Source organism: Hevea brasiliensis, chromosome 6, assembly GCF_030052815.1.
Source record: "Hevea brasiliensis isolate MT/VB/25A 57/8 chromosome 6, ASM3005281v1, whole genome shotgun sequence".
NCBI lineage: Eukaryota > Viridiplantae > Streptophyta > Magnoliopsida > Malpighiales > Euphorbiaceae > Hevea > Hevea brasiliensis.
Genome location: NC_079498.1, coordinates 82719580 through 82741068, shown reverse-complemented (window position 1 = coordinate 82741068; position 21489 = coordinate 82719580).

Below are 21489 nucleotides of genomic sequence, written 5' to 3'. Positions count from 1 at the left end.
ACTTTGGGATAAACCAATTATTCTTTTCGCTCTATCTCTATAGATGCGAATCCCAAGAATATAGGTTGCCTCCTAAGTCTTTCATGGAGAATGTATTTGACAACCATACCTTTATAGTCATCAACATACCGTATCATTACCCATCAACGAAGATGTCATCCATATATAAGACAAGGAAAGTGATAGCACTGTCACTAACCTTCTTATATACACATGGCTCATCCTCATTTTTGATAAAACCAAAAGATTTAATGGCTTCATCAAAACGGATGTTCCAACTCCTCGAAGCTTGTTTCAACCCATAAATGGATCGCTTTAGCTTGCATACCTTGGAACCATCTTGGGATTCAAATCGCATAGGTTGTTCCATGAAAATGTTTTCTTCAATGTATCCATTGAGAAAAGTCGCTTTGACATCCATCCGCCAAATCTCATAATCATAGTATGCACTATTGCTAATAAAATCCTAATTGATTTAAGCATGGCAACAAAGTAGAAAGTCTCCTCATAGTCTATTCCTTGCCTTTGGCGAAACCCTTTCGCTACTAGCCTTGCCTTATAGGTCTCTACCTTTCCATCAGAACCAATTTTCTTCTTGAAAACCCATTTGTTCCCTATAGGTACAATACCTTCAGGTGGGTCAACAAGATCCCAAACTTGATTCTTATACATGGAATTAATCTCGGATTTCATAGCATCAATCCATTTTGAAGAGTCTATATCTGATATAGCTTCTTCATAGGTAAGTGGATCATCTCCATGATCTACTTCTTCATGAGTAGATAACTCTTGTTCTTCTTCATGAAGAAAACCATATCTCACCGTGGGTGAGATACCTGGTTGTTCTACGAGGAACAGTGTAGATGTTTCATCAATGGGTATAGGTTGACTAGATGGATCTATATCCATCTCGATGCATTGGTTGGTCGAATTCTCCAATTCTAACTCTATTTGCCTTCCTTTGCCTCCTTCTTGAACAAACTGTTGTTCAAGAAACGTGGCATCTCTACTTATCACAACCTTTTGTGAAGTAGGCAAATAAAAATAATATCCAAAACTATCTTTTGGATATCCAACAAATCGACCTCTTTCTGATCTGCTCTCCAATTTATCAGTGTTCAGCTTTTTGATATAAGCTCGACAACCCCAAATCTTAACATGCTTAAGACTTGGTTTTCTTCCATGCCATATCTCATAAGGTGTGGAAGAAACTGATTTTGATGGAATCCTATTCAGAATATACAAAGCTGATTCTAATGCAAATCCCCAAAAGGAGATTGGCATATTAGTATAGCTCATCATACTACGTACCATATCTAATAGGTACGATTTCTCCTTCAGATACACCATTCACCGTGGCATTCCCGAGGAGTCACCGAGAAACAATGCCATGCTCTCTCAAGTATTCATCAAATTCAGTACTCAAATATTCACCTCCACGATCTGATCGAAGAGCTTTAATATTCTTTCCTGTTTGATTTTCTACTTCAGATTTAAATTCTTTGAACTTTTCAAAAGATTCATGTTTGTATTTCATCAAATACAAATACCCAAACCTTGATTTATCATCAGTAAAGGTAATAAAATAATGAAAACCCCTTCTAGCCATTTCTTTAAATGGACCACATACATCACTATGTATTAGCTCCAAAATATTTTCAGCTCTTAGCCCCTGTCCAACAAAGGGTGATCTAGTCATTTTGCCCTGAAGGCAAGATTCACAAGTTGGAGTGGGCTCAGAGCCCAATGAGGATAGAATCCCCATTTTCTCCAGTTTTGCAATCCTATCTTCTGCAACATGACATAACCTTAAGTGCCAAATATATTTTGAACTTGAGTTGGTTTTCACCATGGCATTGCATTCATTTAGATTGCTATACTCTGGCCAGTGGAAACACTTTCTTACTGGCAATGGAAACACTTTCCTATTGGTAATGGAAACACTTTCCTGTTGGCAGTGGAGACACTTTCCTTTGCCTTTATCAGCTTTAGTCTTCCTTTTCTGTTTAGCTATTTTCTTGGAAGGACTAAGAATCTGAGGTTTCTTTTTCTTATTGCCGTTCTTCTTGTTGGACTTTCCAATAGAAGAAGATGCAACCAAAGCTACCTCTTTTTTTTCCTTTATTGCCTGGCATATTCTTTTGGGCAATAACCAGCATGTTGAGTAATTCAGCTAAGGTGCATTCCTGTTTAGTCATATGGAAATTTGTCACAAAATTCCCAAAAGACTCAAGAAGGGACTGAAGGATCAAATCCGTTTGTAGTTGGAAATCCATGTTGAAGTCAAGATGTTCCAACTGCTCAATCAGCCGAATCATCTTGTGGACATGATCCTCAACATTCTGTCCCTCAGACATCCTCATACGGAATAGCTGTCTAGATATCTCATACCTAGCATTCCTGCTGTGCTCACCATACAACTCTTGTAGGTGATAGAGGATCTCACTTGCACTCTGCAAGTTTTCATGCTGCTTCTGTAACTCATTACTCATGGAAGCAAACATGTAACACTTAGCTCTCATATCATGCTCCTTCCACTTGTCCAAAGTTTCATGTTCCTCTTAAGTGGCCTCTGGAGATAAGGGACCAGGAACATTTGAATCTAGAACATATCCTATATGTTCAAGGTTCAAGACAAGTTTCAAATTTCTTAGCCAATCGCATGATTAGGTCCTGTCAACCTATTGCGAACAAGTATGCTTTCAATGATATTGGATGGTGTTGTTTGTTATGTGCTCATTATTATCAGAAAATTAATTTCAGAAATAACCAGATTAATTAGTAAATGTATCATGTAATTAACCAAATATGATTATGGTCTTTTAATCAAATTGGTCCTCCCACTAACTTAGCGAATCCTACACTTCCAAAGTAGAAAACGGAAATCCTAGTTGGATGGATTTCTAGTGGGTGATTGAATTCTTATAATTCTATTGATCATCCTCAGGTACATCCATTATTGGAATTACAATAAACTATAAGTGAGCAACTCCTTGCCCATCACATCTCATGTGAGGTTCAATCCTTTACCTAGCCCCTAATGCTCAAAATCTCAGGTACATCCATTATTGACTTATCTTGCATTAGTTAAGTTGATCCCATTGAGCCAGTAATTATGCAAATAATTTTAATGTCCTCAGGTACATCCAATATTGGCCACCAAACCATTTACATATTTACAACATCTCATGCTTCAACCAGCAATGAATCTCTTGATCTCATGATCAAACACACAATTAAATTATATAATCAACAATCTAAATGGCAAATATAGTGGCTCTGATACCAATTGAAGGAACGGAAGCGTGAAAAACACAAGATTATACCATTGAATTCAAAAATTTTCACCTAGGGTCACATGCACCATGCAAGATTTATTTTATCTATTTGATTTCAATGATAAACAACATATTAAAACTCTTTTAATATGTTTTTGGATCTGTATTTGCCATTTAAGATTTTAAAATTAATCAGATTAATTTTAGAACCCTAGATTAAATCAAGAACGATTACACTAACCTTTTGATGTGCCGCAATGTCTGCGCTTTGAGATTCGTCTTCAGGACACCAGATGTTGTCCCTCTAGCTTGTCCACACCAAGAACACCTATGGCAGCCCTTGAACAGTTTCTAAAGCCTTTTCTATTAATTAGAAATTCAAGTTCTGCCTTTTAAGAGATTAAAGATGTAAACAGGACACTAGAAACAATTTCTAGCGTTCTTAATTCAAGAGATTGATGGCTAATCTCTTTGAATTGATGAGAGATGAAGAGAAATAGCTGGAGAGGCTCAAAGTGGCGTGACAATTGAGAGGAGAGGCTGCTGGTTATGTTTTCTTTTCATAACCACACTTAAATAGCTAGGTTAACACATTAAACCCTAGCCACATGTCACCTTTTGATTAGCTCTAGGTTTAAGTGACCCAATCACATTGTGCCAAGTGTCAAACCTATATTTAATCTTGATTTTAATCATCTTACATGATTAAAAATATTTGGCAAGCTTATGTGTTATGCCATGTGTCACCATCTCATGGTGCCACGTGTCACACTGCAAAATGACCAAAATGCCCCAGTGTCTTAATTTTGAGTTCTTAACCCAAAATAATTATTTTCTTCTTCTAATTAATTTATATCAAATATAAATTAATTAATTAATCTCTATTAATTAATTTCTCATCAATTAAATTCATATTTAAACACTTTAAATATAAATTTAACTTATACTACACATCCAATAATCTAGATTTGGTTTCAAGTCATGCTAGGGACTTTGCAATTTTATTGCAAACCAAATCTATTTAATTAATAAATTAAACTCTTTAATTAATTAATTAAATCATATTTAAATAGGTGATAACTTGTGTATGTGTGTGACTTACTAGGCTCATCACTAATTGGCAATGAGACATGATATCAACTCTTAATATCATCAGAACTCTTTCTTACCATAAATGATTTCTCTAAATCATTTTATGAACCTCATAGACCATGGTTAACACCTAGCATAGCATGCCATGGCCATCCAATTAGTAATAAGATTTACCTTAAATGAACCTATAATCATATGTTACCATGCACTAGAATCTCTCTGTTACAAAATCCCAACTCAAGCTGGAGTCATGGTTTATGTCAAACTCCATTTGCTATGAATATTATGTTCTCTTTTAATTCCAGTTCTTGATTAAAAGATTTTTCTCATCAGAAACTCTTTTCTGAATAAATCTATCTGTCCTGTCAAGGAAATTGAAACATCAAGAACAATTAAATGAACATAGGATTTTAACTCTATTTACTTAGATGAACAGATTCCATCTTGATCAACACCTACCTCCATATATAACTAGCAGGAGCCAACAGATGCCCATATACCCATACATAGTACAAGTATGAAAGCAGTATCAAACTCAAACTACCTATATACAAGATAACTGTGCTATCTCAAGTCTAAAGATTATATGCACTGATATGATTTATGACAAAACATTGACAAGAGTAAACTCCATGTGCTTGTCATAAACGTCACTGGTTCGGCCTACTTATCATTTATAAGTGCCTATCAAGTTTGTTATATGGCATGAGACTCACCATTCCATCTTATTTATATCTCATATAAATAACTTGGGAACAAACATGAATACAATCTTTCTGGATAAGTCATGTCCTTATTATGAAGTATCCTCGATTGTGAACCTATTTATGATACTTTGTGCTAGAAATATTGTCACTCATATTCTTAACAACTTAAGAATAATATTTCTAACAAAATATCAATGGACCTTTTCTATTACACATAAATATATTATGTAAACGGAAAAGTGGAAATGCCTTTTATTATTAAAAATATGTACAAGATACATACTAAATGATATGCTCTAGGGCATACTACTAACAACCCAGTGCCAGTTTACCCGTTTATCCAGTCCAGTCATCTAATGTAGGTTACTTGGGCAAACAAATGAATGAAAGTGGACAAAGTTAATGATATACAAATTCAAAAAACAAATAAAACATATACATTCTCTACATATTTATTTTCTGCTATTTTCTTTTATTTTATTATTGCACCACTAAGCATTATTGCTTAGCGCGTTGCTTTTTCCACGCTTAGATACTGGAGATACTGATCGTGAGCCCAGTAGACCGCAGACTGGGTGAGTCCATCCTGCAGTTCTGCACAGTGTCCGTGTCACCTCACCACCTGCAGTGCATTGGTAGGGCACTAGGTGTCATTTTGTCATTTTGTAACTAAATTTTTATTTTCTCATATGTATTTAGAATTATGTAATGTATTTTGATGTTCATGTAAATTATGAAAATTTTATTTGTGAATGGAAAAGTAAATATCTAATTGTGATTTATACTTGATTATCACATGTGATGGATGATTGAGAACTGAAAATTGTAGAATGTTGTTGAGATTTTGATATTGGAGTTTGAGATGATGAGACATGAATATTGGAAGTGTTTTTCACAGGTTCCGAAGAACTTTTTTCTCCATTTTTAGCCGGTACTCTGCCGGATTTTTTTAAAATTTTTCGGAATCTCAAATAAATAATACTTTTGATAAATGGCTTAAATAAATTATATCTCATAAACTATATTCAAAACTATGACAAAAATTAATTAAGGAAAAATAGAGTGTGCCGGTACACTGTGTGACATATCTTACTCGGGTATACTGTAGCCGGGTAAGGGGTGTCACAGACCCACTCACGTTCTTGAGTGCTAGGGCTTCCCTTTGGACCTCAGCCTCAACAGATTGTTCCATGGAATGATCTCCCTTTTCCATTCTATTTCTAAAAAATTTCTACTTCCTGAGATCAAACACAAGGAGGTTGACCTCCGTTAGTGTATATTCATGATGTAAATATATCATATGTATTAAACATTTGAGCAGCTGTATTTACTGACAAAATATTTCAAATTCACAGTTGAAAATTTATTTTAAAACCTTTGCTATGATACCACTAAACATGTCACACCCTACCCCTCATTAAGATGTAACATGATCTCGTAGTACATCTAATAATTTACCGTACTTCACCTACCGATAACGCATTAAATATACTACAAGGGATTTTAAAACCATTTTCTTTCATTTTGGAAGTGGTGAGCATTTTGGTAGGAATTAAAAACATTTAATTGAAGTCTGAAAACTAGTTAAAATTTTTGTTCCATTTTATTTTTTCGCAAATTTTATAAAAATTTCGGCAGAGTGCCGTCTATATTTTGAGAAAATAGTTCTTCAAAACCTATGAAAAACACTTCTAAATAATTTCATTTCACAGCCTCAATCTCTAATAATATCCCAAACAATACAGTCAACCACAATTTAAATCAAAATTCACTTTTCAAATATTGTTAAAATAATTCCATTCATAAACGTGGCATTAAAATTAATTTCACATACACAATCTTAATATACAGAAAGAAAATCCAAAATAATATTATTACAATTTTATTTGTACAACTGCTCAAACTACAGAGATATATATGCATACTATATTATTTATATCAAACTAAACTACCAGGGTATACAAATACCCTTACAAAAATTCTTCAACTATGCTCCTCTCTGACTATAATAGCTCACTCTGCTGCTATGTCCTTTTCTTTATTTGCGACAGCAAGTTAAAGCTATCGCTGAGTATAAAAATACTCAGTGGTGCACAATAAAGTATAAAATGCATAATATAAAACATTTATGAACAATTTATATTTCAAAAATCTCATAATCGCATTTCCCAAATTTTCAAATCACATTTATAACAAATCATAATTTTCAAAGCTTAATATAACACAACATTGATCAAACAATTTAATAAACATAGTGTTGCCAATAAATAACACAACTTAGGCCATGACACAAAATTTCTAAACATGCCGTGTTGTACACCACGACAAGGCAAACTCACCCCACTAATTGAAATCAATGAGGGAGGTGGCTAGCTAGCTAATGAGTACTCATCCAAACTCACCCCTCAGACTGAAAAGCCAGAGAGGGAGGAATATAGTCAAATATCAAACTAACCCCACAAGTGGAGGAGGAACATATTAATATTGCCATGCCAAGTGTGAATTAAAAACAATTTAAATTAAATTATTCAAATATTTTATGCAAAACACAATCAATTTCCAAAGTCAAATTTCTATTCCCAAAGTGGCAACGCAGTAGTTCTCAAAACCCATAATTAACACAATAATTTCACAATGCATAACTTAAAAAGTTTTCTATGAGAAAATGATAAATTAAGGTTTATTGTGCACAAACCTGACGTGGGTCGCCTCTAGGCCTTGACTCAGTCTCTTAGACCTTCCGGGTCTTTTTCAGCTGAAACACAAAATTCATAGTGTCTCAGTATCTTTACTTCATAACAATTCCAATAACTAATTTCAATATGTTTAAACTTATATTCTTGCAAATTTTCATGTTGAGGTTACTATTCATGGTACTATTCAAGTCAAAATATTGACTTTCTTATACTTAAAAGGTATGAGAACTCCAACTATCCTCACATACCACATTTTGGTCACCAATTTTGTTGGTTTTGGTTGTTTTCTAGAAACTTATGTCTTTTAGGCAAAATTGCAAATTTTCAGTTTTGGTGTCTTATGTTGCATTGTTCCATTGATCACTTTGCTGTTAGAATTTGGCTAAGTTTTCTTCATAGAAATTGTTCCTTATTGTCTTAAATTTATTCTCCTTTTCGAATCATTCAAATTGGAGTTTTGTACCTCAAGTTATAGCCATTTGAATCATGGCTGCCGGATTAGACTTAACCTAGATTTCTGGGCACCAAACTGATTCTGGCAGTTTTAGGTCACCAAATTTGGGTGGCCAAATGACTTGGTTAAGGGAATAATTTGAGTTTGTGTTCTTCATGAAAGTTTTATTTCTATATCTCAACTTTCCACTGGTAAAATTTCAGATCATTTAGATCCACCTAGCCCAAGTTATGGCCAAATGAACAAACACTGTTCATTTGGTCATTTTTGTACAGGTCAGATTGCCTAATCCGGATTTGGTCAATTTGTTCACTAGATTTTAGTCACTTTTTGGGCATGATTCCTGAATGAAAAATGTGTCATTTTGTGTCTAGTTTCATTCCCAATTGGCCTCACACCAATTGGGCTTATAAATTTTTAGTTTTGATCCCTAAAAGGGACCTTGGTCATGCTACCTGCATACTGCCCATAACCAGTCCGAATTTCCATTTGGTTCTAACACTTCCAACATACACCAATTGGTCACAAATGACCATTTCTCACCTCAAACAAGGTCAAACACACCATTTGACCACTTCTCCAATTTTTGTCTTCTAAACCCTAGGTGCCAAACCCTAATTACCCTAATTGTTACATTTCACTAAATCAAAGCCTACCAACATCATTCCTCAACTCAATTAAGCTTTCATACACTTTTAATTACATCAAATTCATGTATTACCATGGCAAACTCTAGTTGGCCAAAATCCCTACCTAGGCCTCCAATACTTATTTTCATTTCATTTTTAGCATTCTAACAAGTTTAATTCATGCATTTAAACATAATAATTCAACTAGAAATTAAAAGTTTAGCTTACTAACCTCACTTTGAATTTTCACCTCTTCAAAACTTCTTCCTTTCTTCTTCTTTTTATTGTCAAGTTCTTTATCAAAGCTTAAATTCAAGATTTAATGATGGAAGTTTAAATTTCTATGGTGGGATTTTGTAGTCTTTAAGCTCAAAGATGAGCTTCAATGGTGGTTTTTGGTGAGGAAGGGAGGAAAGAGATGGGTCACGTTTTTTAAGAAGAAGATGACACACTTTTTGGTTTTTTTTTTTCTTTCTTTTATTTATTTTTTAACCTTATGGAAGACCAAAAATTATCCAAAAATTAATTTTTTAATTATAATGTTTATTGCATCAGGCATGATGTCATGCATGATGTCATCACTTTTCACTTTTCCTTTTTTTTTTCTATTTATTTTTCCATTTGTTTTTTAATTTAATTCCTAATTCTGAAATTTTCTTTTCTCCAATTTTATTTGACAGTTAGGTTAGGAGTCAGCTCTCGGGGTCAATTGAACAAATCGCCCCTCGCCAGTTCAATCCGATTTGTAAATAATTCAATATTTCTTCTGGATCCCTGACCTAATTATTTGACCGGCTTAACAATTCTTTTTTGTGATTTTCTCTTTTTCACTGTGTTCGCAATAGTTCTAAGGACCGTAGTGTCACATTTTACTGTTTGAAATTCAAGTTTAAATCGACTTCGCAGTCCTTCTCGAGAAGGTCACCCATCGCTGTGACTCTCGACTCATTTAAATTTTTATGTTCTGTTTTTCTTATTATACTTAACTAATTGACAATTACTAATTATTTGTGTTCAGGGCTTATCTAGTTTTCTTAGATGTGGTTCTAATCCTCTTAATTGTCCGGACTGACACTGGTCTCCGGAACAGTGTAATTTGCCAGGCTATGCAAATAGGGGTGTTACACAACACTTGACTATTGATGATTTAAGGAAGGAGTTCAGGCAACAAGATGTTATTAGTACACTTAAATTTACTCTTGAGGAGATTGATGAGGAGACTATAAAAAAAATAATGAGAGTTTATTGGGGGAAAAAGAGTAAAGTGATGTTTATTTCCATTAGTACATCAAATAGAAATCCATGTGTGCCTTTGCTCTTAGAGGGTGGTAACCAAGAAGGTCCTAACAATGGGAGGAACCTAATTAGGGGTGATTGAGGTTTTTCTTGTGCAACGGACACTTAATAGTTTATGGTCTTTAAGCACTAAGGGAGGAAATGGAATTAGTAATGCATGTACATATGATTTTGGAGATGATAATTACAATGGTTTAGGGATTATTATTTTGACATGGATAAAGACATTAGAAGAGATAATGATAAAGTGCATACAAATGCGAAGGTAGATGATATTGTTAAAGATATTAGGCATGATAATGAGGGACAAATTCCTATAATTTAGGATGATGGAACAGGGAATACAGTTGGTGCTATGAATGAGTCAAATTCTAATCCTGATGCTAATGTAAGAGACTTTGCAATCCAAGAGTTGATTTGGTGGATGAGGATTATGACATGGTTAGTGGGGATGAAGATGTAGCCATTGTTTTGAATGAAATAAATGAAGGAAATATAGGAGGTAGACCTAAAGATAGTGGGCAAATGGCTGTAAGCCAAGGGTTAGATGGAGATATTATAACACCCTTATGTTTGTTAGTTCCGTACATTCCACTGTTCCAGTGACCAGTGTCTGTTCGGATAGTTGAGATGTGTAAAATCATATTTAAGTCACCTAGAAAAGCCACAAACAAAAATTAATAATAATTACATGAAGGCAAAATAGAAATTAAGAAAACAAGGCATAATGGGTTAAATGAGCCAAGGCCACAGCGATGGGTTACCAAACCTGGAAGTGACTACGAGGTCAGTTGTTGCCTTATTTTCGAATGGGACCCTATGGCACCCCAGGCGTAGGGATAATTGCAAAGCAAGTGGAAATTTAAAAACCATAGAAAAAAATTGAGAACAAGTTCAAATAATTAGAGCAGGGTTCAGGAAGCAATCTAGCGCTATTGGTAAAACGGATCAGACTGATAAGGGGCAATTTGGTCAATTCATCCTTAGAGGTGAATTTTGGCTCAAATGTCCAATAAACTATAGGAAATTAAAAATTTTGAAAAAAAAATAAAAATAATAAATTACAAATGAATGGGTGTGTGTGGAAGAAAAGAAAAAGAAAATCAAAATAAAGAAATTATGACATCACCATACCTAGGTAAGCATGACCTAATTAATCTATAGTTTTAAATTATGAAAATTTGGGAGGATAATTAACATATAAAAAGACAAATGAAAAAAAAAAATTAAAACATTAACATCTTCTTCTCCCCTTACCGTCACTCTCTCTCTCTCTCTCATCTCTTTAATTTTCTTAATTCCTCCATTAAAGCTCACTTTGAAGCTTCTCTAACCCTAAATTCAACCACAAATTTTATAGTTTCCTTGGTTAAATCTTATGTTTGAGTCTTGGTAAGAAGATTGGAATAAGAAAGAAAGGGAGAAATTGAAGGGAATAGAAGATTGAAATTCATCAATTGAGGTAAGTGCACTTTGAGCTATTCTATACATTTAAACTTTGAATTTAAGGCCAAATATGAAGTAATTAAGTTGGAAAAGATGAAAATCATACTTGTGGGGAGAGAAGCAAATTTAGGCCAGCCATGGACTTGAGGGGATTTGATGTGTTTTAATACAATTAAATGTGTATTTAAGCTTAAATGACTAAAGATATGTAATTTGTATATTTGGAATTGTATGAATTGAAGTAATTGGAAGATTAAGGTTCTTGGGGTTTAGGGTTGTGAATGGAAATTAGGGATTTTGGTGAATTGATGCCCAATTGACATTATTGATGCTTAAATTGGTCAATTGGTGTGCTTATAAGTGTGATTGAATGCATGGAATGGACTTGAGTTGTGAATGTGGTAATGTCCAATTTTGGACAGCTTGACCTTGGTCCATTCAAATGGTCATAACTGAAATTTTGTTACTCCAATTGGTGTGAGGATAATTGGAGATGAAAATTAAGACCCAAAGCAACAATTTTCATGTGGAAACCTTGCCCTAAAACTAGCCACAAGTTGGTGTAAAAATTGGTTAAATCTGGACTAGGTACCCTACCACTGGACAAAACTGACCATATAAATAGTACATGTTCAAATGGTCATAACTTTGTGTAAAAAGCTCTAAATGACCTGATATTTGAACCATTGGAAAGCTAGGACTTAGTAGAACAACTTTCATGAAGAACACAAACTCAAATTCTGACTATAACCTAGTCAAATTGCTAACCAAAGTTAGCTTCCCAAATTTTCCACAACCTAATGTGCCAGGAATTTCTGGGTCTTAACCAATCCGACCAGCCTTAGTTAAAATTGCATAACTTGAGCTACAAAACTCCAAATGGAGTGATTCAAAAAGAGAATTAAAGCTAAGACAATAAGGAACAACTTTTATGAGGAAAAGTTGGCACAAATTGCTACTGTAGATAGGTCCAATGGAACAATAAACCCAAGTGACCAAAATTGAAAATTTGGAATTTCTCTTAGGGAGTTTTGAATTTCAATTAGCAATCAATGCCAACACAATTGTAATCCAAAATGTGGTATATAGGTGTAATTAGAACTAGTATACCCCTTAGGTATGAAAAAGTCAACATTTTGAAATGAATAGTGAGGTGAATAGTAACCATAAATACACCAAATATAAAGGACTCAAATTTTATAAATCTATTAGGGTAGATTAAGTCTACAAAATTTAATTATTGAATTATTTATTAGAAATGAGTTGAATGAGTATTGAAACACTTTAAATTGTATGTTTCAGCAGAAAAAGACACTGGAAAGAATAAGGAAAAAGTGAGTCAAGGCAGAGAGGTGACTCATTAGAGGCTTGTGCACAACAACTACCCCTTTTTGATTTTCAAATTGAATTTTGAATGAAATGAGTTGTGGAATAAATTTATGGCCTTATTTACATTGAATACTTTGATTGACAAAGTTTTGTGTTGCTAGCCCTAAATTTTTGAGAAATTATTTTAAATAAAATACGAAAGTGAATTAAATGATATTTTGATGCTTGGAAAATTGTTGAAATGATTTGAAACCATAGTATCATGACTATATGTTTGAATTCCTTACTAGCTTGCCTAGTGGGATGAATTGGATTTCTATTCCTTCTCTGATTGAAGTGTTTAGGTGTGTGCCAGTTAAGGACAAATTGAATGAGTACTCATATATTGCGTTAGCTAGCATTGGTATTCCTCATTAGCCTTTGGCTATTGGGATGAATTGGATATTGGTGTCATGATTAAGCTGTGTGATCTTTCAAAAGAATGTGTTGTGATTTATGGAATGAAATCTAGCTTTAGAAATACAACATGATTTGTATGTGTTTAATATTTCAATTGATTTAATTTAATAAAATTTTGACTTAATTTTTATGTCAATTATTATTATTTTTCTTTAAGTTGTGCACCACTGATTCTTTGGCTCAGCGATAGCTTCTTATTGCTATCGCAGGTAAGGAGATAGATAAATGAGCAGAGTAGGCTACTAGTGACGTGCAGTGATCATTATTTTGGAGACATTACGAACTATATAGAAAATACCCTTGTAAATATTTCTTTTAATGTATATGTATCTGTGTGTATGTACATATTGGACTTGAGCAATTGTACAAACATTTTAAAATTTTATTTTGACCAGTGTAAATATTTATAATGTAAGCTAGTTATTTCTTATTAACGAAATCCTTGAGTTTCTTTTGGATTTTTTTAATATAATGAATTGCTTGAAATTTTGTTGATTAAGATTAAATTGTGATGAGAATATTGGAGTTGTGATTATTAAATGTATTGGGAGTGTTTTTAACTAGTTTTTAAAGAACTGTTTTACCAAAATATCAACGGCACTCTGCCGAATTTTCTGTAAAATTTTCGGAGACTTCAAATTAATTTAAAATTTGATTTATAACCTAAACTTCGATTAAAGGTTTTATATAATTAATCAGCATTACCCACCACTTTAAAATGATTGAAAATTAGTTTAAAATCCCTAGTAGTATATGTAATGGGTTATCAGTAGGCGAAGTTCGGTAATTTATTAGGTATACTATGGGATCATGTTATGCCTTACGGAAAGGTAAGGTGTGACATGTTTTAGTAGTGTCAGAGCTAATTTTCAAAGCATCTTTTGAACTGTGAATTTGAATATTTTTCTTAATAAGTATAACTGCTCAATGTCATTGTTTAATATATACGGTGCGTTACATTATGAATATGAACTGATGGAGAGAAATCTCCTTGTGTTGTTTGTTTAGGAGATAGAATATTCTTTAATTGAATATGGAGGAAGGAGATCGCTTAGTTGAGCAATCAGTCGAAGCTGAGGCACAGGGAGAAGCCCCAGCTCTCCAGAATGCTAGCGGTTCAGCTGCACTAGCTCCACCCATCCTACATTTTTCTGCTCAGTTCGCTTAGCAAATGGCTACTTTGTTCCAATAAATGGCTGAAATAATGCCTACTCAAGCCCCAATTCAAACACCAGTAGTGCAACCACAGCCTCTAGCTAGGCAGTATGACAAGTTGATTAAGTATGGAGCTACTGAGTTTAAGGGTACAATAGACCCTTTGGAAGCAGAGCAGTGGTTGGAGAGAATGGAAAGAGTATTTAAGAAGCTGCATTGCACGGAGGAGTTGAAGTTTGAATATTCAATCTCATTATTATAGGGGGCTACATCATGCAATTATTCATTATAGACTGAAGACAGTCACTTTTGGTCTCCCTCAATATGGTGATGTGGTTATACATGGAGAGAGGCAGTTACTGCAATCAAATATTATTTCTGCTGCACTTGCTAGAAAAATGATCCGAAAAGGGTGTGAAGCTTATTTGGCCCATGTGATAGACACCTGTCACACCTGACCTCTCTGTAAGGCATAACATGATCCGTAGTATACTTAATGAATTACCGACTCCATCTACCGATAACCCATTAAATACACTACAAAGGATTTTAAAACAATTTTCTTACTTTTTGAAAGTGGTAAGCTTTTCTAGCAGGTATTAAAAACATTTAATTGAAGTTTAAAAACTAGTTGAAATTTTCGTCCATTTTTATTTTGACGAAAATTTTGGAAAATTTTTGACAAAGTGCCGTCTATATTTGGGAAAAATAGTTCTTCAAACACCTATAAAAATACTTCCAATAATTCATTTCATCAAAATCAACCACTACCACAATACAAATCAACATCATTTCTCCCAACTCCATCATCCAAAATAATTCTCAATTCAATTTCCTTCAAAAATAATACTAAATAACTTCATTCATATTCCATTAAAGAAAAATCAATTTACATTCATCATCCCAAAATTTACATTAGAAAATCCAAAATAATATTATTACAAAATCTATACAACTGCTCAAGACTAGTTTATACATGTACATACATTTGCATACACCAAAATAAACATTACAATCAGGGTATAAAATTATACCCGACGAAATCTCAAGGATGTAGCTACGAGATCCTCAGCAGCTCACTCTGCTGCTCTCCTAGTCGCTCTATCTACGACAGCAATAAACAGTCATCGCTGAGTACTATGACTTAGTGGTGCACAACTTACTAAAGTATAATTTATGCATAAATCAAATCACATTTATTCAAGTATTGTACTGAAAATGAAAAACCGATATAAAACACAATTTACAATTTTAGTCAAACAGTCTCATTTCAGAAGTCTCAAAACAAATTTCATAAAAATACATAGTTATATCATGCCATTAGAACAATGTTCATCTCAATAGCTGGAGGCTTATGAGGAATCACAAGGCTAGCTAGCTCAAACTATGAGTACCCATTTAATTTCTTCCTCTACTGGCACATTCCTCAACACTTTAGCCAGAGAGGGAATCAAAATTCAAAACTAATTCCTCCCACTAGTCATGCTAGTGAGGCATTCAAATATATGGTCATGACACTGTAGTTTCAAAACTATCTTAACAATTTACCAAACATTTACTGACAATTAAAACACATATCATGAAATTTCTAACAATTTAGATCAAAATCATAGTGTACATTTCAATCACCATTTTGTAATATAAATAGATCACAATTCATTTCATGCACTTTGCAAAGGAAATTTTAAAGAATATTTATATTGTGCACAAACCTTATGCGAGGCGCCTCTAGACCTTGACTCGACATCTCGAGTTCTTTCTCGGTACTCCTTTCAAGTGAAACACACAATTTTACAGTGTTTCAGTATCATAATTTATCATAAATCCAAAAACAATTTCAAATCTATTTATTTCTAGCTAATATATGCTTAACTTGACGTTCTTTAAAATTTACACTTTGGGGTTACTATTCACGAACTATTCCAGTCAAATTGTTGACTTTCTCATGCTTAATAGGTATGAGAATTTTAATTTCACCCACATACCACATTTTGGTTACCTAATTTGTTGATTTTGGTTGTTTCCTCAAATTTTAAGTCTCTTAGGTGAATTTTCAAAATTTCAGATTTGGTGTCCTATTTTACACTGTTCCATTGGTCAACTTGCTGTTGAAATTTGGCTAAGTTTTCTTCATAGAAGTTGTTCCTTATTGTATTAAATTTATTTCTTTTTTTGAATCACTCTATTTGGAGTTTTGTAGCCCAAGATATGTTTATTTGAATGGGGTTGGCCGAATTTGGTGTTACCCAAAATTCTGGGCATTTTCTGGATCCTGGTAATTTTGGTGTGCTAACTGCAGGTGACTTTCATATAGGTTATGGTCAAAATTTGGGTTTGTTTTCTTCATGAAAGTTGTAGGGCTATGTCTTAGCTTTCTATTGGTATAAGATTTAGGTCATTTGGACCTTCCTAGACCAAGTTATGGTCATTTATGTAACTACTATTCATTTAGTCATTTTTGTACATGTCAGTATGCCCAAATCCGGATTTGGTCTAATTGTTCACTAAGTTATGGTCATTTTCTGGGCATAATTCCTAAATAAAAAATGGTCTATTTTGTGTCTAGTTTCATTCCCAATTGGCCTTACACCGATTGGGTTGGTAAATTTTCAGTTTTGGTCCCTGAAAGGGACCTGGGTCAAGCTGTTAGCATACTGACCCTAACCAATCCGAATTGAAACTTGGTTCTAGCACTTCACACATAGCACAAATGGTCACAATTGACCATTTCTCAATTCTAGTAAGGCCAACTACATCAATTGACTAATTCTCAAATTTTTTTCTAATTTTTCCACATGCTCAAGAACCCTAATTCCCCATGTAACACAATTCAGAAAATCAAAGGTTATAATTTATATCTATACACTCATTCAAGCATTCTAACATGTTTAATTCACATAAACATCTTCAAAACCCTAAGGGACTTGGGCTGGCCAAAATTCTTCTTTGATCCCCCAACAATTGTTTTCTTTTGTTCTTAAGTGAAAATCTAAGTTAATTGAGTCATAAACACAACAAATAATCTTAAATTTCCAAGTAAAAGTGCTTACCTCAACTAAAATTTTCAATTTTTCCCTTCCTTCAATTTCTCCCTTTATTTCCTTCTTCACTTTTCTTGTCTAGGTTAATTTAGAAGCTTATTAGGGCTTAGGGTTAGATTTTGTGAGAGAAAATCAAGTTATTCAAGTTTGAATAACTCTTCAATGGTGGACACAAATGGAGATGAGAGTGAGAAGGAGGTTCGGCTGGCTTGGGTGAGGGAAAAAGATGGAATTTTCTTTTTAATTTTATGTGTTTTTATCTTTAAATTGACTTAGTAAAAGAATTTAAATAAATTAAAAATCAATTTGATGTCATGCATGATGTCATCTTGATGAGGTCATTAATTTATTTTCTTTTCTTTTTCTTTTTCTCTTATTTTTCCCATACTTCTTTAATTTAATTCTTGATCCTGAAATATTTATTTCTCTGATTTTATTGAATAGTTAGGTTAGGAGTCAGCTCTAGGGGTGAATTGACCAAATTGCCCCTCGCTGGTTCAATACAGTTTGCAAGTTATTCGATATTTCTTCCGGATCCCTGACCTAACTATTTGACCTGCTTAACAACTCTTTTTCGTGATTTTCCCTTTTCCACTTCGTTCGCAATAGTCCTAGGGACCGCGGCGTCACATTTTCCAGTTCAAAATTTGAGTTAAGACTGACCTCATAGTCATTTCCCGGGAAGGTCACCTATCGCTGTAACTCCAGGCTCATTTAACCTTTTATGCTTTATTTTTCTTCTTTATACTTAACTATTTGGCAATTACTAATTATTTGCGTTTAAGGCTTATCTAGGTGTCTTAGACGTGGTTCTAATTCTCTTAATTGTCCGAACCGACACCAGTCACCGGAAATAGTAAAATGTACCAAGCTATGCAAATAGGGGTGTTATAACACCCAAGTAGGGAGTCCAGCATTGAGGGACATCCCTACAGTATGTGACTTTTTGGATGTGTTTCCTGAAGAATTGCTAAGATTACCTCCGGAAAGAGAGATGCAGTTTGAAATAGAGGTTATGCCTGGTGTGGACTCAATCTCTATTACTTTATACAAAATGGCACCTGCTGAATTAAAGGAGTTGAAGGTGTAGTTGCAAGAGTTGCTTGATAAGGGCTTCATCCGCCCTAGTGTGTCACCTTGGGGAGTGCTAGTGTTGTTTGTTAAGAAAAAAGATAGTACTCTCCGTCTGTGTATCAACTACAGAAACTTGAATAAGGTGACAATAAAGAACAGATATCCATTGCCCCGCATAGATAATTTGTTTGATCGGTTAAAGGGTGCAGCTGTGTTCTTCAAAATTGACTTGAGATCGAGGTACTATCAATTGAGGGTGTAAGAACAGAGTATTCAAAAAACTGCTTTTAGAACACAATATGGCCATTATGAGTTTCTGGTTATGGCATTCGGGTTAGCCAATGCTTCAGCTGCTTTTATGGATCTAATGAACACTATCTTCAGGCCATATTTAGATCAATTTATTGTTGTGTTTATTGATAACATATTGGTATATTCGAAGAGTGCAGAGGAGCATGATAGACATCTGCGGATTGTGCTACAGACTTTAAGGGAGAAACAATTGTTTGCTAAGTTATCGAAGTGTGAATTTTGCCTAGAAGAAATCTCTTTCTTGGGGCACATTGTGTCAGCTGAGGGCATTAAGGAAGATCCTAGTAAGGTTAAAGCTATCCTTAATTGGAAGCCACCCATATATATTATAGAAGTTTGTAATTTTCTGAGTTTAGCTGGATACTATCGCCATTTTGTTAAGGGATTTTCTATGTTGGCTTCTCCATTGACCAAGCTGCTTCGGAAAGATGTTAAATTTCAGTGGATTGACAAATATTAGCAGAGTTTTGATGAACTGAAGAGATATTTAACTGAAGGTCCAGTCCTAACTTTACCTACTCTAGGTAAAGAATACATTGTTTGTAGCGATGCTTCTCACAATGGGTTAGGCTGTGTACTGATGCAAAACCAAAATGTCATTACTTATGCATCACGTCAGCTAAAACCACACGAGCGAAACTATCCTACACATGACTTGGAGCTGGCTGCCATAGTATTTGCTCTAAAGATCTGGAGACATTATTTTTATGGGGAGAAATGTTATATTTACACTGATCACAAGAGCTTGAAGTATTTAGGTACCCAGAAGGAACTAAATTTGAGACAGAGGAGATGGTTGGAACTGATTAAAGACTATGACTGTTTGATAGACTATCAGCCAGGGAAAGCTAATGTAGTAGCTGATGCCTTAAGTCGCAAGATTATGGCTAGTATAAGGGTTTCTCTTTTGACCATGGTACATGAGTTAAGGGCACTACATGCTAATTTGGAGATAAATGATGAGGGACAGATGATAGCTACCTAGCATGTACAGCCAATGCTGTTTGATCAGATAAAATTGGCTACACAAAATGATGAAAAGTATTAGAAATTGATGAAAGAAGCTCGATATGGCAAGAAACCTGGATTTTTCAGTGAATGATGATGGCTTGCTATTACATCAGGGCAGAATGTGCATTCCTAATGATGTAGAATTGAGACAAATCATTATGAAGGAAGCACATGACTCTCCTTTTGCTATGCACCCTCGTGGGACTAAAATGTTAGTAGTATGCCCTAGAGCATATCATTTAGTATGTATCTTGTACATGTTTTATTAATAAAAAGACAATTTCACTTTTCCGTTCACATAATATATTTATGTGTAATAGAAAAGGTCCATTAAATTTTGTTAGAAATTCTATTCTTAAGTTGTTAAGAATATGAGTGACAGTATATCTAGCACAAAGTATCATAAATTGGTTCACAATCAAGGACACTTCACACAGGACATGACTTATCCAGAAAGATTGTATTCATGTTTGTTCCCAAGGTATTTATATGAGATATAAATAAGATGAAATGGTGAGTCTCATGCCATATAACAAACATGATAGGCATTTATACATGATAAGTAGGCTGAACCAATGACACTTATGACAAGCACGTGGAGTTTACTCTTGTCAATGTATTATCATAAATCATATCAGTGCATGTAATCTTTAAACTTGAGATAGCACAATTATCTTATATATAGGTGGTTTGAGTTTGATACTGCTTTCATATTTGTACTGTGTATGAGTACTGTCACGACCCAGGGATGGGGTTGGGACGTGCTTGTTCAACCAGCTACGCACTGGGGTGGAAACTTCGTGTCCCACATTGGAAACGGGAAGAAAAGATTTGGGCCATATATGTGAGAGCCTTCCTCACCTGGTCAGCGCACTTTTGGGAATGAAACCTCCCAAGGGACAAATCCGTGAGGCCCATAGGCCAAAGCGGACAATACTAACTGGAGAAGGATTGGGCTATTACAATTTGGTATCAGAGCTGGACTCCCTATAGTACGGTGTGTGGTGCGAGGACGCACCAGGCGGAAGCTGGTGGGCTTGTCACGACCCAGGGATGGGGTTGGGACGTGCTTGTTCAACTAGCTACGCACTGGGGTGGAAACTTCGTGTCCCACATTAGAAACGGGAAGAAAAGATTTGGGCCATATATGTGAGAGCCTTCCTCACCTGGTCAGCTCGCTTTTGGGAATGAAACCTCCCAAGGGACAAATCCGTGAGGCCCATAGGCCAAAGCAGACAATAGTAACTGGAGAAGGATTGGGCTATTACAAGTACATGGGCATGTGTTGGCTCCAACCAATTATATATGGAGATAGGTGTTGATCAAGATAGAATCTGTTACCCTAAGTAAATAGGGATAAAATCTTATATTCATTAATTGTTCTTGATGTTTCAAGTTCCTAGCCAGGATAGACAGATTTAATCAGAAAAGAGTTTCTGATAAGAAAATCCTTTAATCAAGAACTAGAATTAAAAGAGAACATAATATTCATAGCAAATGGAGTTTGACA